The sequence below is a fragment of the Scyliorhinus canicula genome, chromosome 9 (assembly GCF_902713615.1).
Source record: "Scyliorhinus canicula chromosome 9, sScyCan1.1, whole genome shotgun sequence".
In the NCBI taxonomy this organism is placed as follows: domain Eukaryota; kingdom Metazoa; phylum Chordata; class Chondrichthyes; order Carcharhiniformes; family Scyliorhinidae; genus Scyliorhinus; species Scyliorhinus canicula.
Genome location: NC_052154.1, coordinates 87,219,507 through 87,235,207, shown reverse-complemented (window position 1 = coordinate 87,235,207; position 15,701 = coordinate 87,219,507). Strand labels below are relative to the sequence as shown.

Sequence of the window (15,701 nt, the reverse complement as noted above, 5' to 3'; positions counted from 1 at the left end):
AGTAAATATTCCTGAAATCCTCCAATCGTCACAGTATCAGCGAGGACCTTTCAAATTTAGTTGCATCTCAGAATCTTTTTATGTTGTAAAGCGATTGGGAAGTTTTTTTGGTGGAATGTAACAGGAAGTATCTTTTATGTGGAAATATTTTATGTAATATAATTGGTGAGGTAGCAAATACAGAGTAATGAGAAAGGAGAAAAATACACACACTTAATCAATAAGAAACATTGACAGGCACTCTCACTTTTTACTACAGACTCTACATTTATTAGATGGATGCAGAGCACAAAAGTAACTGGATTATGTTGCTGTTCAGAGAGGCCTAGGTAACCTTGTACGTTCATCACAGAAAGTTAATATGTAGGAACAACAAACAATTAGGAAAGCAAATGGTTACAAAAGGATTAGAGAACTAGAGGAAGGAAGTCGATCCACAATTCTATAGAGCATTGGTGAGGCCACATCTGAAGTGCCATGCACAGTTTTGGTTTCCTTGCTCCAGAAAGGAAATACCAGCCTGGAGGAATGCAATGCATGTTCACTAGACTGATTCCTGGGATTAAGAGGGGAATTGGCCTAAAGGGAGAGATTGAGTGGATTAAGCCTATATTACCAAGGATTTAGAAGAATGAGAGATGATCTTATTGAAACATGTCACATTTGTCCTAGCTGGGGACCAAGAACTCGGGGTCATAATCTCTGAACAAGAGATTCAGGACTAAAATGAGGAGCAATTTCTTCATTCAAAGTATTGTGTTTAAAATTCTACACCCTACTGGGCTGCAGATGTACAGTTATTGAGTATATCCAAGGCAGAGAATGATGGATTTTGAATATCAAGCAATATGGGATAGGTTTGGCAGGTGGCTTTGAGTTAGATCAGCTACAATCTTATTGCACTTGAAAAAACAAAATGATCTACTCCTGCTCTTATTTTTAAGTTCACGCAAGTGTATCCAGAAGCAGAGAGGGGAGAACAAAGTGTATTCGCTGGCAGGATCATATTCTAAGTGGCAGAAATGGTATTCTTGATCTGGTGAATGAGCAGGCTGGTGAGGCAGAGGGTAACGACAAAGGGAACCGGTTTTAAGGTGAAAGAGAGGGTTGAGAATGGAGGCACAGTAAATGAAAGACACCAGCTAAGGGAAATCTTTCCGGAAGGATCACTTCAGTTGGTGAGGATATGAATATGTAAGGAAAAGAGTATGCTCGTGGCTTAAGAATCAAACACCATTAAACTTGCAAAAACACAGAAGGGTTTTGAGTGGGTGAGAAATAGCTCACACAAGTTCTGAGAAGGTTGAGAACTCTTATTAGCCACAGATTTCAGATTTAATTCAGCACTATTGCTTTATGTTCAAAATTTAGCTCCTGAAAACCGAAATAAATTTAATGCAAACAAGAACAGAAGTCCAAATTATAATGAGAGATGAAGGTTCACCAGGGTGATATCTCAGAGACGTGCTCAAAAGGGAACTGAGAACACTGACCCTACTACAAACTTTTAATATGTCCAGTTGACTGACTATTCAAATCTGTACCTTGTCAGGTATACAAATACCATGATCTAATTCTAAACCAATCTTGCTGATTGTATCAATTTTGAACTTATGTTACTGTGTAATAGTTGAACAGCCGTTGCAACCTTATGATGCGTATTAACAAAATAAATGTTATTTCATGACTTCACAGTTTGACTTGCACTTTGATGATTTGGGGAAGAAAACCAATATAAAATTATATACAAGGGCTAGTAAGCTATCTTAACACAAACAATTATTAGGCTGTGGAGTTACCCTGTCAACGTGTAAGAATATGTTAAGATAGCTGGTTGAAGGAAAGGAAATGAAGGGATATGGCAACAGGACAAGTACAACTGTTCCTGCGGAGGATAAATACCAAAATGGACTGTTTGGGTCCAATGGCCAGTTTATGTGGATTAATCATAGGTTGGTAGTGTAATTGTTAGCAATTTGAACGAGTTGATGCAAGTCAGTTCAACAAAGCCGAATTCTGTCACCTTGTATTTCTCAGGCATTGTAAATACTTTCCAATATGCTTCTTAGACAAGGATATAGGGTACAGAGCATGGAATAATCGGTGCCCTTGATTACAATTCCATGTAAGACTTCTTGGTTTTATGTATTTATTGAGTCTTGTGTCTGTGGTTTGAATTTTACCATATCATTATTATTAAACTGGGATTAACTTTTAACATACAATTAAATCTGATAGAAATCTGAAACTCTCTGCTCCCAAAAGCTGTTGAGGCTGGGTTAGTTGAAAATTTTACATACCTGTCCTCTACCCAAAGAATTTACTCATCCGGGCCACTGTCATGAGGGCCTGGTGTACCACCTTGAATTGGATCAAGCTGAGCCTTGCGCATGTAGCGGTCGCATTGACTCTGCTCATCGTGTCCGCCCATAAGCCGTCTTCCATCTCTCCCCCAAGCTCCTCCTCCCACTTATGTTTCAGCTCCTCGGTCTGCGCCTCCTCCGTCCCCATTAGTTCTTTGTAGATGCCCGATGCGCTCCCCTCTCCCACCCATCCCTTAGACACTACCCTATCCTGGATCCCCCTTAGTGGCAGGAGTGGGAAGGATGATACCTGCCTGTAAATATTTGAAGTTGTTCCCTCTTGCCAACCCAAACTGCTCCTCCAGCGCCCTCAAGCTAGGGAAGCTCCCTTCCAGGATCAGGTCCACTATCCTCTTAATTCCTGCCTTTCTCCATACTCGAAACCTCCCATCCAAGCTCCCTGGGGCAAACCGGTGGTTGCCAGATATTGGTGACCAAACAGGTGCCCCCATTGTTCCAACGTACCTCCTCCACTGACCCCAGATCCTCAAGGCCGCCACCACCACGAGGCTGGTGAAATATCTCGCCGGTGGGAACGGCAGAGGTGCCGTTATCAACGCTCCCAATCTGGCGCCCGTACATGAAGCTACCTCCATCCGTTCACAAACCGACCCCGCCCCCACCACCCACTTCCTTATCATAGCAATGTTGGCCGCCCAGTTAAAATTACTGAGGTTTGGCAGGGCAACCCAACCCCCCCCCCCCCTCCTCCCTCGAGTGCTCCATAGTTTCAACATGACCTTCTGTGACATGTGCTCCAGTGTTCAAAATTTTTTATGCTTTGCTGATTGTTCTTAAGTGTATCACTTCAGTATATGATATCTGTGAATTTGAGCAGTTTGGCAGAGCCCAAATCACTAATGTTCATTAAGACACTGCAGAATCCACATCTGCAATTGTAAAGGCACTCCTGATGTTTGGTTCACCACCTTGTATGAAGCGGATTTCAAAAGTTACGAGAAATTAAACACGAATATAAGATTTTAGATTATGTACAAAAAAACTTTCAGTAGAAAAACGTTCGAGGAGGTCCATACGGTAATTCTATAATAGCTGTTGGTTTAGCACGTACTTTCATATATCAAAAAGTAGTTATCAATGTTCCTTTTACTGGGAAGCACTAGTTAATTTTCTTAATGTGCAAAATCATTATAAAATGAACGCCCAAATTAATTTCGCTCAATTTATTAATTCTTTATATTAAAAACTCCAATATCTAAACTTAATATTATATAAAAGATTTAAGGAAAACTCGACAGTCCTACGATAAAGATCTGTCGCAATGGTAAACTTGAGATTCTATCTGAAGGCTATAAATGCTGCACCTCCAGTTTGTTGCAATTTTATCGAGCAGGATATTACTGAAGACGTTAAAATGATCACATGTATGCAAAAAGTATGATACATCTTTTCCTTTGTAAGCGTCTCGTTAGTGTCGGAAGGCAGCTGTAGTCAAAGATTAACCGATTAGGCTTGCTTTATTTTGCAGATGATGGGGGAGTGGAAGAAAGTTGATGCTGCTCGGAGTTTATTTTAGTTAATGCCAATTTATTATATGTGTAGTCTACAAAAAACCTGTACGGAGAAAATCACATCCGGCAGGATGTAAAGCGCTAAAGTTGAACATCTACGGTTTGATAAGCAGGCCATATATATATATATTTATACACACACAATAAATGATGGAATCCGGATTGCATTTGTAAATCTCAATCCCTTATGTCATAGGCAGAAACTATTTTTAAAAATGCTTATTTAATGAAAAAACTACAACCCACGAACGTAGCAACATCTAAATGCTAAAAGGTTTGCCCAGTACTGAAGAGAAACTCAACAGTTCTTATGACTGAGCCCATACATCAGCACTTACCCTTCTGGAGTGCTTCAGTAACAAAGCCAAATGTGCAATGTGTCACTGAGTTGGAGGATGGTGGTGGTGTTGTTGCAGCTGGTCTCGGCGATTTCTGCAGCCTGACTCTCTTTCTGCCTGTTAGTAGTGGTGATGATGGTGATGATAAGACTCCATGGAGAGGGATGAGGGGTGGGGAGACTGACGCCTTCCTTCCTCTCCCTGGTTATCCTGCAGCTAGTTCCCTGGCAGTCTGATGAAGCTGATTCTCTCTCTGTCTCTCGTAACGGTTTGGCTCTACTACCCACTGAACCACAACCCCTGTCATCATCACCAGCGCAAAAAGGGGGGCTCACAGCAACACACATCCACACATCAGTTTGAATGAGCCGCAGGGGCTCCTGGGGGTTGTAGTTCCCACCCGCCGGCCCTTCCATTCCTCCTCAGCGGACTCTCCTCTTCTCAGGAACTACAACCCCCGGCGGGTCCAGCGTGATCAGCGCGCGCGCAGTGGCCGCGACGCCTTCCACTATCCTGTCTCCCGTGCAGCTTTTAACGAATCGTTTTGTGGGTTTACAGTCCCTTGTTTTTGGAGGAAAATGTAATAATCTCTCATTATTTTGTAGCTTTACTATGAAGCAGACATATAATAAACACCTTACTCCAGATACCGTGCAAGGAAGACACTAGGCTGTCTCTTAGGAAATAAATGCTTTGGTTTTAAGGAGTCTTACAACACCAGGTTAAAGTCCAAAATGTTTGTTTCAAACACTAGCTTTCGGAGCACTGCTCCTTCCTCAGGTGTGGTTTTAAGGCACACTAAAGCTATTCTCCTTTATATGTAGAGAACTGGGAGGGGAGAGAAGGGTAAGTTCAATTTATTGCTTGGAAGAGGACGGAAATTCCTTTAGAACTAAAAGGAGACTGTCTAAGGTCTTGACATTTGACGGGATGGCCAATTGAGGCGGCTGCAGTTCCTCGACAGGAGCCCAGGGCGGCTCGAGCTGCTTAACGGTGGAAATCCGTTACGGGCGCCTGACTCCAGAAAAATCACTGGAGAGCACTGCACCTGCGCAGTACTCGCCTCCCGCTTGCGCCTGAGCCCTTTGGAACGCATCTTGCACATGCGCGGTCTGCTCCCTCCGGCAACCCTAACCAGTGTGTGCAGCCCAGAGCGCAAGCGTGATGATGACAGTGTTATCCGGGAAGGGTGAAAGGTCAGTGTTGTGCTGGGGAGATAAACTGAAGTATGTCTGGTTGACTTTGCATTTACATTAGAGTGAGAGACAGGTAAGGTCAGAACGATTGTAATTTTCTGTGACAGGGGGGGAAAAAAACCTTTAGGATGCATTAGGCCCTTCCACGAAATGACTTAAAAGCTCTTTATTATAGACTACATGTAGCTAAATTGTCTTTTAACAGCTGTGTGTAGCTTGGAGGCAGAAAGTCTGCTCGTCAGTTAAAGCTGACTCTGTAAAGCACTAAGCATTTGGGATCAATAAAAAATGCGCATCCTCCCAACAGACAAGGAAGCAAATTAAGAGAATGTGGACACCTTATTGATTGATGTGTCTGTAAAACAGGAGCAAAAAATCTAATCATGCAAGTACCTTCAAGATGAGTATTAGTTAAGTGGGAGGCTTGCAAGTGTATATGACCTGCAAATGAAACTTAAATTGGTTCCTTCAAAGGGTCAATGTCTTCATGTGATACAATATCTGGCAAGCCTTGCCTTTGGAGAGTTAGAAGAATGACGAATAATGTTTGTTTGAGTGCCAGTGGTTTATTTTAACACTACTTTCATTTTTATTTTGAATTTGGCAAAATCTCTTTTCACCATTACACAGGCACAATGTCCTCGTGAATATGCTGCCTTATTGGCTGTTTGGTTTCTTGCACAAGTCAGTGACTTAAGCTCCATCTCAATTTTGTGTGTGCTTTCCGCAGAGTGGCTGTTATTTATGTGGGAGTAGAGGGAACGGTGTTGTGGAGGCTTCAAAATTGAGCCTGATCTAGGCCTCCCTTGATACACACATCTGTGCCTTGTGGTAGAAGGCACTCAATGGTGGTTGGGGGCAGGAACCTTGGCCCATAATTCCCTCCTACTGAATATAGGTCTGCACCTGAATGAATATCCTTGCTGAAAGCAGTTTAGCTATTGTAGGTAAGAAGACATTTAATATAGCATCTTCTGGTATGTCTGATAATTCAGCATTTTTCAGTTGTATTTCCCCACACTCTAGCTGGTAGCTTGTTAACAGAGGTGAAAGAAACATAAATATTGGGTATGTGAAATCAAACAGTCAGAAATATTTAACTGACCTGTTTACATACAAGAGAAAAGATTGTTTAATGTTTCAACCTCTTTATCAGCAACCATAAGGACCATAAGACATAGGAGCGGAAGTAAGGCCATTCGGCCCATCGAGTCCACTCCACCATTCAATCATGGTTGATTTCAACTCCATTTACCCGCTCTCTCCCCATAGCCCTTAATTCCTCGAGAAATCAAGAATTTATCAATTTCTATCTTAAAGACACTCAACGTCCCGGCCTCCACCGCCCTCTGTGGCAATGAATTCCACAGACCTACCACTCTCTGGCTGAAGAAATTTCTCCTCATCTCTGTTCTAAAGTGACTCCCTTTTATTCTAAGGCTGTTCCCCCGCGTCCTAGTCTCCCCTGCTAATGGAAACAACTTCCCTACGTCCATCCTATCCAAGCCATTCATTATCTTGTAAGTTTCTATTAGATCTCCCCTCAACCTCCTAAACTCCAATGAATATAATCCCACGATCCTCAGACGTTCATCGTATGTTAGTCCTACCATTCCTGGGATCATCCGTGTGAATCTCCGCTGGACCCGCTCCAGTGCCAGTATGTCCTTCCTGAGGTGTGGGGCCCAAAATTGCTCACAGTATTCTAAATGGGGCCTAACTAGTGCTTTATAAAGCCTCAGAAGTACATCCCTGCTTTTATATTCCAAGCCTCTTGAGATAAATGACAACATTACATTTGCTTTCTTAATTACGGACTCAACCTGCAAGTTTACCTTTAGAGAATCCTGGACTAGGACTCCCAAGTCCCATGATTGACTTGCACCGAGGCAATCAGAAACATAGGGCGGGATTCTCCCATGCTGCGCCCTATGGGAGAATTACGGTTCGCGCCAATTTTTCCCACGGTGCTGGTCCGACGCCGGCACGCGATTCTCCGAGGAGTAGAGAATCGGCGCAATCATTTGCCGCTGTCCACGGCCGGGCCGCCGAATCTCTGGCCTTGATGGGTCAAGCAGCCGCGTGGAAACGGCAGAGTCCTGCCAGCGCCGTTCACACATGCTCGCAGTCGCCGAGAATTCTGCGCGTAGGGTCGGCGGGCGGCCTGTGTGAGGGGGGGTGTGAGCGGCTCCTTCACTGGTGGGGCTCCAATGGGGTCTGGCCCACGATCGGGGCCCACTGATTGATGGGCCGGTCTATCCAGCCCCAGCCCTATTTTATTACACGGCCGGCCCTTGAACCCCAGGGCCATGTTGCGCCGGAACCGACGCATTGAGGAAGTCCCCCGCGCATGCGGCGTGGCGCGGCCCAACTGCGCATGCGCGGCTTGGCGCGGCACCCAATTGGTGCCGGGAAGGGAGGCTGGAGTGGCGTGAACTGCTCCTGCGCCGTGCCAGCCCTCTGTGGGGGCCAGAATTGGTAGTGCCCACGTCTATTTGCGCTGTCGTGAAACGCAACGGCGTTCACGACAGCGCGAACACTCTGCCTCCATTTCAGAGAATCCCGCTCATAATGTGCACATACAACTTTCTCAGTCGCTTGAAGATTCTGGCATGGAGATTTTGCACTTTGTTTCTCCTGGTGCATGTGAAAAAGTTCCCCATGTATTTCAACCAGTGTAAGAAATTGGATAATATAAGGTAGACTAACTGGAATTGCTAATATTGATGTGTGTTTGGAGTGCACAGGATAGCACCAGTGGTGCACATGGGAAGTGCAAGGTAGGCTGGTCTTATTAGTAAATTTGCGAACGACACAAATGTTAGTGGAATTGCGGATAGTAATTAGAACTATCAGAGGACACAGCCCAATAAAGATCAGTTGGAGACCTGGGCGGAGAGATGGCAGATGGAGTTTAATCTGAACAAATGTGAGGTAATGCATTTTGGAAGGTATAATACAGGTGGGAAATATACAGCAAATGGCAGAACCCTTAAGAATATTGACAGGCAAAGGGATCTAGGTGTACAGGTTCCACAGGTCATTGAAAGTGGCAGCGCAGGTGTAGAAGATAGTCAGGAAGGCACACGGCATGCTTGCCTTCATCGGCCGGAGCATTGAGTATAAAAAATGGCAAGTCATGCTGCAGCTGTATAGAACCTCAGGCTACACTTGGAGTATAGTGTTCAATTCTGGTTGCCATACTAGCCATACTACCAGAAGGATGTGGAAGCTTTGGAGAAGGTCCAGAAGAGGTTTACCAGGATGTTGCCTGTTGTGGAGGACATTAGCCCTGAGGAGAGGTTGGATAAACTCAGTATGGACAGAGTCAGAAGCTTTTTCCCAGGGTGAAAGAGTCAATTTTTGGGGGACATAGGTTTAAGGTGAGAGGGGCAAAGTTTAGAGGAGATGTGTGAGGGAAGGTTTTTAACACAGAAGGTAGTGGGTGCCTGGAACTCACTGCTGGAGAAGTGGTATGACAGTGATGATTAAGGGACGTCTTGATAAATACATGAATAGGATGGGAATAGAGGGATAAGGACCCCAGATGTGTAGAAGGTTTTGGGTTACACTGGCAGCATGGTCGACGCAGGCTTGGAGGGCTGAAGGGCCTGTTCCTGTGCTGTACCTTTCTTCTTTTTTATTCTATCTCCACTAAACCGTCCCCTCTTGTCTTGAACCTGTGCCCCATTTTAATTGAGTCTTGCTCCCTGGGAAAAAGCTTCTGACTATTCACCCTATCTATCCCTCTCATAAATTTGTAGACTATCAAAGGACACATGTAGAAAGTACAGGGTGGGCAGCTAATGTTGAGAGCTTTATGTGGATGATATAGATGTGGGAGCTCAGATTGCTAGTATCATAGATTTTATATGACGTGCACACTTTTTTTTTGAAAAAAGGGAAATTCATATTTATTATCAATCTATGTTCTTCCTCCCTCCTGAATGTGTTGACTCCTCGTTCTACACAGTTCATTTGAATGTCCCCAAATGATGCTTGTCATACAATTGTGAATGCTTGAGTTTATTGTCTATTTTCTTAAAACCAAATTGTCACACCGGTGGTCCTCAGTTATTTGAAAGTGAAGGTCAGCTTGTTGAGGAATGTCCGAGGGACTCTATTTCTGTGAATCATGTAGGTACATCAGAAATTCTTCTGGTGTCTGTGCGTTATAGACAATAACATCATCGGACTAATCACTTGATGCAAATCACTGACTAGTTTTATTCTAAGTTTTAGTTGATATCCAAACACTTGCAATGATGAGCACATCTTTGGATAGGGCTGAGTACTGAGTCATTTTCTGAAGAGCTCCAAGGTCAGTTGTAACTACTGATATTAGTGGGGGACTAGTTAATTTGCGTGTCTCATTGAGCAAGGTCACAGGTTAGACATTCTTGACTGAAGGACGAATCTTCCAGGGAACGTCCTCCAGATGTTGATGAGAATCAGGGTTTGAGAGTGCAAAGATCCCAAGAGAAAAGGTCATAATTTAGCTTAGATACAAAGTAGCTGGTTGACGATGATTGGGTGAGGGAAGATAAAAACCTGACAGGTGCCCTTGGACCAATAATAAATCTTTAGCAATTGAATATTGATTACTAGAAAAAAACCGTTATCATAGAATTCCTACAGTGCAGAAGGAGGCCATTCGGCCCATCGAGTCAGCACCGGCCCTTGGAAGGTGCACCCTACTTAAGCCAATGACTCCACCTTATCACAGTAACTGCACCTAACCTTTTGAACACTGAGAGACAATTTAGCACAGCCAATCCACCTAACCTGCACTTCTTTTGACTGTGGGAGGAAACCGGAACACCCAGAGGAAACCCATGCCGACACGGGGAGAGCGTGAAAACTCCACACAGGCAGTGACCCAAGCCAGGAATCAAACCCGGGTCCATGGTGCTTTGAGGTGGTAGTGCTTGCCATCGTATCGCCCCTCATTTTTAGTTTTAAAAGAATCGTTCTCAAAATGCAGGAATTCAACAAAATCTCGGCCATTCTGGCATTTGGTTGATAAAAGCATGTATGGTGATCATGTTGAAAATCACCAAACTCTGGAGAATTGTTTGGAAAACTAGTCTGGTGATCACACTGCTTTTGTTTGCAATTTATTAACTTGCCAGCTCAGCAGAGATGGTGAGGCTTAATCTTTGCACGTAATACAATTGAAAATACAGATGTTTAATTGTCTGTTTTCTTCTTAAAATCAAATTATCACAGCTGCGGTACTCAGCTATTTGAAAGCAAAGGTCAACTTATTGAGGAATGTCCTCAGGACTCTATTTTGGTGAATCCAAAATTCCACTATATGTGCCCTCCTGATGGATCACTTAGTGGACAAACAGGCCAGTTCAGTGGTTAGCATTGCTGCCTCACAGTGCCAGGGACCCAGGTTCAGTTCCGGCCCCAGGTGACTGTTTTTTGTGGAGTTTGCACGTTCTCCCCATGTCTGCATGGGTTTCCTCCGGATGCTCCGGTTTCCTCCCACAGGCAAAAAGATGTGCAGGTTAGGTGGATTAGTAGGGAGCTCTTTCTTATGGTCTGTGCAGAAGCGATGGTCTGAAGGGCCTCCTTCTGCACTGTAGGAATTCTATGATTTCTAGGAAGTATTTTTTGAAGTGTTAATAATAATAATGTTGCCACTGTTTTAAATGGGAAATGCAGCAACACATGCACACCGCAAGTTCCGACAAACAACAATGTGATAATGACCAGATAATCTGTGCTGTTGATTGTGGGATAAATATTGAACAGGACCTTTTTCTCAAGACAATGTCATGGAATCATTTATATTCACGTGAGGGGCCAAATAGGACCTCATTCCAGCATCTGATCCAAAAGGCAGCACCTCTGATGTTGCAGCACTCCCTCAGTAATGTACGGAGGGCGAGATTCTCCACAAATGCAGAAAATCGTAAAGGCTGCTGTGGGACAGGCCGTGACCCACGGCAGCCTTCACGCCCACTTCCGGGGCCGATTCTCCCCCCCCCCCCGGGCGGGACTAGGAGCGCAGCCCCGTGCGTCACCGTGGCGCGGCATGCGCAGTTGCCGTCTTTTCCCTCAGCCGCCCCGCAAGACGTGGTGGCTTGATCTTGCGGGGCGGCGGAGGGAAAAGAGTGCGTCCGTTATGGGCGCACGGCCCACGATCGGTGCCCACCGATCGCGGGCCTATGCCCCCCTTGGCACGGCCATGGTACTGCCGTGCCAATCGGGCCCCCAGATGCCCCAAACGGGCATCTGGCGCCCATTTCACGACGGCAGCGAGCAGGTGTGTTTGCTGCCGTGTTGAAACGGGCGTGAAGGCCCGGCCGCTCGGCCCATCGGCCTCGGAGAATCGCCGCTCGCCGTAAAGAATGGCGAGCGGCGATTCGTGGCGTGGGTCGGGCGTGGGGGGGGGGGGGAATAGCGGGAGGACGTGAAAAATGTCGGGAGGCCCTCCCGCTATTCTCCCACCCGGCGTGGGGGGCGGGGAATCGCGCCCTGAGTGTGAGCTCAGAATTTTGTGCTTGGGGGATACAGTGGAGCTGTGGTATTGTCAATGGACTAATAATCCAGAGATCCAGGGTAATGCTCTGGGGACCTAGGTTCAAATCCTGCCATGGCAGATGGTGAAACTTGAATTCAGTTAAAATCTGGGATTGAAATCTGATGATGAGCATGAAACTATTGTTGTAAAGACCTATCTGGTTCATTAATGTCCTTTAGGGAAGGAAATCTGCCATCCTTACCTGGTCTGGCCTACATGTGACCCACACCAATGTGGTTGACTCTTAAATGCCCACTGAAATGGCCTGGCAAGCCATTCAGTTCAAGGGCAATTAGGGATGAGCAATAAATGCTGCCAGCAATGGCCACATCCATGACTGAAGAAAAATAAATATATAAATCAGGTCCTGAAGTGGGACATGAACTTATAACTTTATGACTCAAGCCCACTGAGCCACATCCAGCACTGACTTTCACCAGCTACGTTTGATTCTAAAGAATAGATATTTGGGCAAAGTAATTCAGTAGTACTGGTGCCTATGGTTCATACTTTGGAAAAGGGAAAAGATTGAAGGAATCTAGCTTTTAACTGATTACCAGTTAGTTAAAATCTGGGGGTTTTGAATTCAATATCTTTTAATTGATTGAAATTTTGTAAAGTATTAAAAGGTATTATGAATTTAAGCTTCATCAAAGGTGAATTTGTGGCAGTACCACATGAATCCAGTTTCTTATGGGTGTAAATTTACAGTACAGAGCTCTCCAGTGTTGAGCATTAAATTGGTGATCTCATTCAGAAGATTGCTGCTGTGTGAAATGGAAATTCTGTGGAATTACAGTGGGGAATGCTTCTCTGGCGCAGCAAGCTGGCGCACAGCAGATGCTTTACTCGACATCAAAGCATAATATTTCTGACAACGTGCTGGATGCTGACATGAAACATAAAATATTGGACAATTCTGCATCCCTAATACAAACCTATCAAGTTAATCGGTGTCCGAATTCGCTTCCCCAACCCTGTTTTAAAAGTGTTGAGTGATTCTTTGTGCAAAGAGCTAGAGGCATTTTAGAAATCAAAGTCATAATACAGGCCACCTATCCATGAGACCTTTGACCTTTTTATTTCAGAATATTTATGATTAAGAAGAGAAATTCTGTGGGTCCATTTTTAAAGAGCAGTATGTTCTCCCAATGTCCTGGCCACCTCCAACCAGCATGACCACAAACACAATCATTGCTTGTTAATCTCATTGCTGTTTGTGAGATGCTGCTGTACACTCCACTTCTAAGTAATTAGTTACATGTGAAGTATTTGGAGACGTAATGAGGTGCTGTACAAATGTAAACCTTTCTTATACTGAAAACAATATTTCCACGTTCTAGCTTCCAAGGTTTTACTGTACCACGCAGCTGCCTAGTCTCCACTCTTATCTCTACTTCATTAATCTGGTAGCAACGTTGAACATTTTTAAGTGGAACGGAATGTTTTAGATGTGACTCAGGGTTAGTACGGTGTCATGGTCCTGGCACTTCATACTTGAAGATGACGACCCTTATCATAAAATTAATCTTGATTTTATTTTTCCTCATCTTCTCATTCAGTAAGGGGAAATAATCTTGCAGAAACTAAGTGACAGTTTTTAAAAAATGAATTTAATAATCTTTATTAGCGTCACGAGTAGGCTTACATGAACTCTGCAATGAAGTTACTGTGAAAATCCCCCAGGTGCCACATTCCGGCCCTTGTTTGGGTACACTGAGGGAGAATTCAGAATGTCCAATTCACCTAACAAACACTTCTTTTGGGACTTGTGGGAGGAACCCGGAGCACCAGGTGGAAACCCACACAGACACGGGGAGAAGGTGCAGACTCCGCACAGGCAGTGACCCAAGCCGGGAATCGAACCTGGGTTCCTGGCTCCTGTGAAGCAGCAGTGCTAACCACTGTGCTACCATGCCACCCCATCTAGAAGGGATATGGCTGTTGCTGGTTAGGCCAGCATTTATTGCCCATCCCTGGTTGCCCTTCAAAAGGTGGTGGTGAGTTTCCTTCTTGAACCGCTGCAGTCCCTCATGTGTAGGTACACCCACTGTGCTGTTAGGGAAGGAGTTCCAGGATTTTGACCCAGCGATGGTGAAGTAACGGCAATATTTTTCCAAGTCAGGATGGTGAGCGACTTGGAGGGAAACCTGCAGGTGGTGGGGTTCCATGTATCTGCTGCTTATATCCTTCTCGATGATGGTGGCCGTGGGTTTGGAAGGTGCTGTCTAAGGAACCTTGGCAAGTTACTGCAGTGCATCTTGTCGATGGTACACACGGCTGCCACTATTCGGCGGTGGTGGGGGATTTGAATATTTGTGGAAGGGGAGCAATCAAGTCGGCTGCTTTGTCCTGGATGGTGTCGAGCTTCTTGTGTTGTTGGAGCTGCACTCTTCCAGGCAAGTGGAGCATATTCCATTACGCTCCTGACTTGTGTCTTGTAGATGGTGGACAGGCTTTGAGGAGTCAGGAGATTAATTACTCACCCTAGGATTCCTATCTTTTGACATAGCCACAATTAATATGGCGAGTTCAGTTCAGTGTCTGATCAGTGGTAATCCACAGGAAGTTGATTGTGGGAAATTCAGCGATGGTAATGACATTGAATGTAAAGGGGCAATGGTTATATCCTCTTGCAGGAGATGGTCATTGCCTGGCACTTGTGTAACTTGCTACTTGTGGAGAGAAAGCGGGAGTGGGATACTGAATTTGCATAATCAGCCATGATCATATTGAATGGTGGTGTGGGCTTGGCCGAATGGCCTACTCCTGCACCTATTTTCTATGTTTCTATGTCAGCCCAAGTCTGGATATTGTCCAGGTCTTGCTGTATTTGGACATGGACTGCTTCAGTACCTGAGGAGTCGCGAATGTTGCTGAAGATTGTGCAGTCATCTGTGAACATCCCCACTTCTGACCTTGTGAGGGAAGGGAGGTCATTAATGAAGCAGCTGAAGATGGTTGGCCCTGAGGAACTCCTGCAATGATGTCCTGGAACTGAGATGATTGACCTTCAACCACCACAACCATCTTCCTTTGTGCCAGGTTGGACTGCGACTTGTGGAGAGTTTTCCCCCTGATTCCTATTGACTCCAGTTTAGCTTGTGTTCCATGATGCCATACTCGGTTAAATACTGCCTTGATGTCAAGGGCAGTCGCTCTCATCTCACCTCTGGCATTCCATGTTTAAACAAAGGCTGCAATGAGGTCAGGAGTTGGTTGACCCTGCCGAACCCAAACTGAACGTCCGAACCTGCTGAGTAAGTGCCGCTTGACAACACTGTTAATGACTCCTTCCATCACTTTGCTGATGATGGAGAGGAGAGTCAGGGCAGTAATTGGCTGGGTTGGATTTGTCCTGTTTCCTGTGTATAGGACACACCTGGGCAATTTTTCACATTGCTGGGTAGATGCCAGTGTTGTAGCTGTACTGGAACAGCTTGGCTAGGGGTGCGGCAAGTTCTGGAACACAAGTCTTCAGTACTATTGCCTGAATATTGTCAGGGCCCATAACCTTTGCAGTATCCAGTGTCTTCAGCCATTTCTTGATATCACATGGAATGATTCATATTGGCTGAAGGCTGACATCTGTGATGCTGGGGACCTCCAATGGAGACTGCAATGGATCATCCACTTGGCACTTCTGGCTGAAGATTTATGCAAATGCCTGAACCTTGTATTTTGCACACATGTGCTGGGCTCCTCCATCATTTAGGATGGGAATATTTGTGGAGCCT

General features: G+C 45.0%; 2 protein-coding genes across 3 annotated transcripts in view; one reads left to right on the top strand and one right to left on the bottom strand.

The window, feature by feature from the left end:
• st3gal2 (ST3 beta-galactoside alpha-2,3-sialyltransferase 2) overlaps positions 1-4,594 on the bottom strand; it is a 510,319-nt gene extending 505,725 nt beyond the window's left edge. Inside the window, exon 1 of the mRNA XM_038807114.1 lies at positions 4,234-4,594. The gene's annotated coding sequence lies outside the window, so the exon portion shown is untranslated. The remainder of the gene's footprint in view (positions 1-4,233) is intronic.
• A 773-nt stretch (positions 4,595-5,367) lies between these two features.
• Positions 5,368-15,701, top strand: part of LOC119971502 (L-fucose kinase) — a 393,737-nt gene continuing 383,403 nt past the window's right edge. Inside the window, exon 1 of one of the 2 annotated variants that reach the window (XM_038807112.1) lies at positions 5,368-5,429. The gene's annotated coding sequence lies outside the window, so the exon portion shown is untranslated. Of the gene's footprint in view, positions 5,503-15,701 lie in introns of both variants that reach the window. The other variant, XM_038807111.1, reaches the window with a different exon arrangement.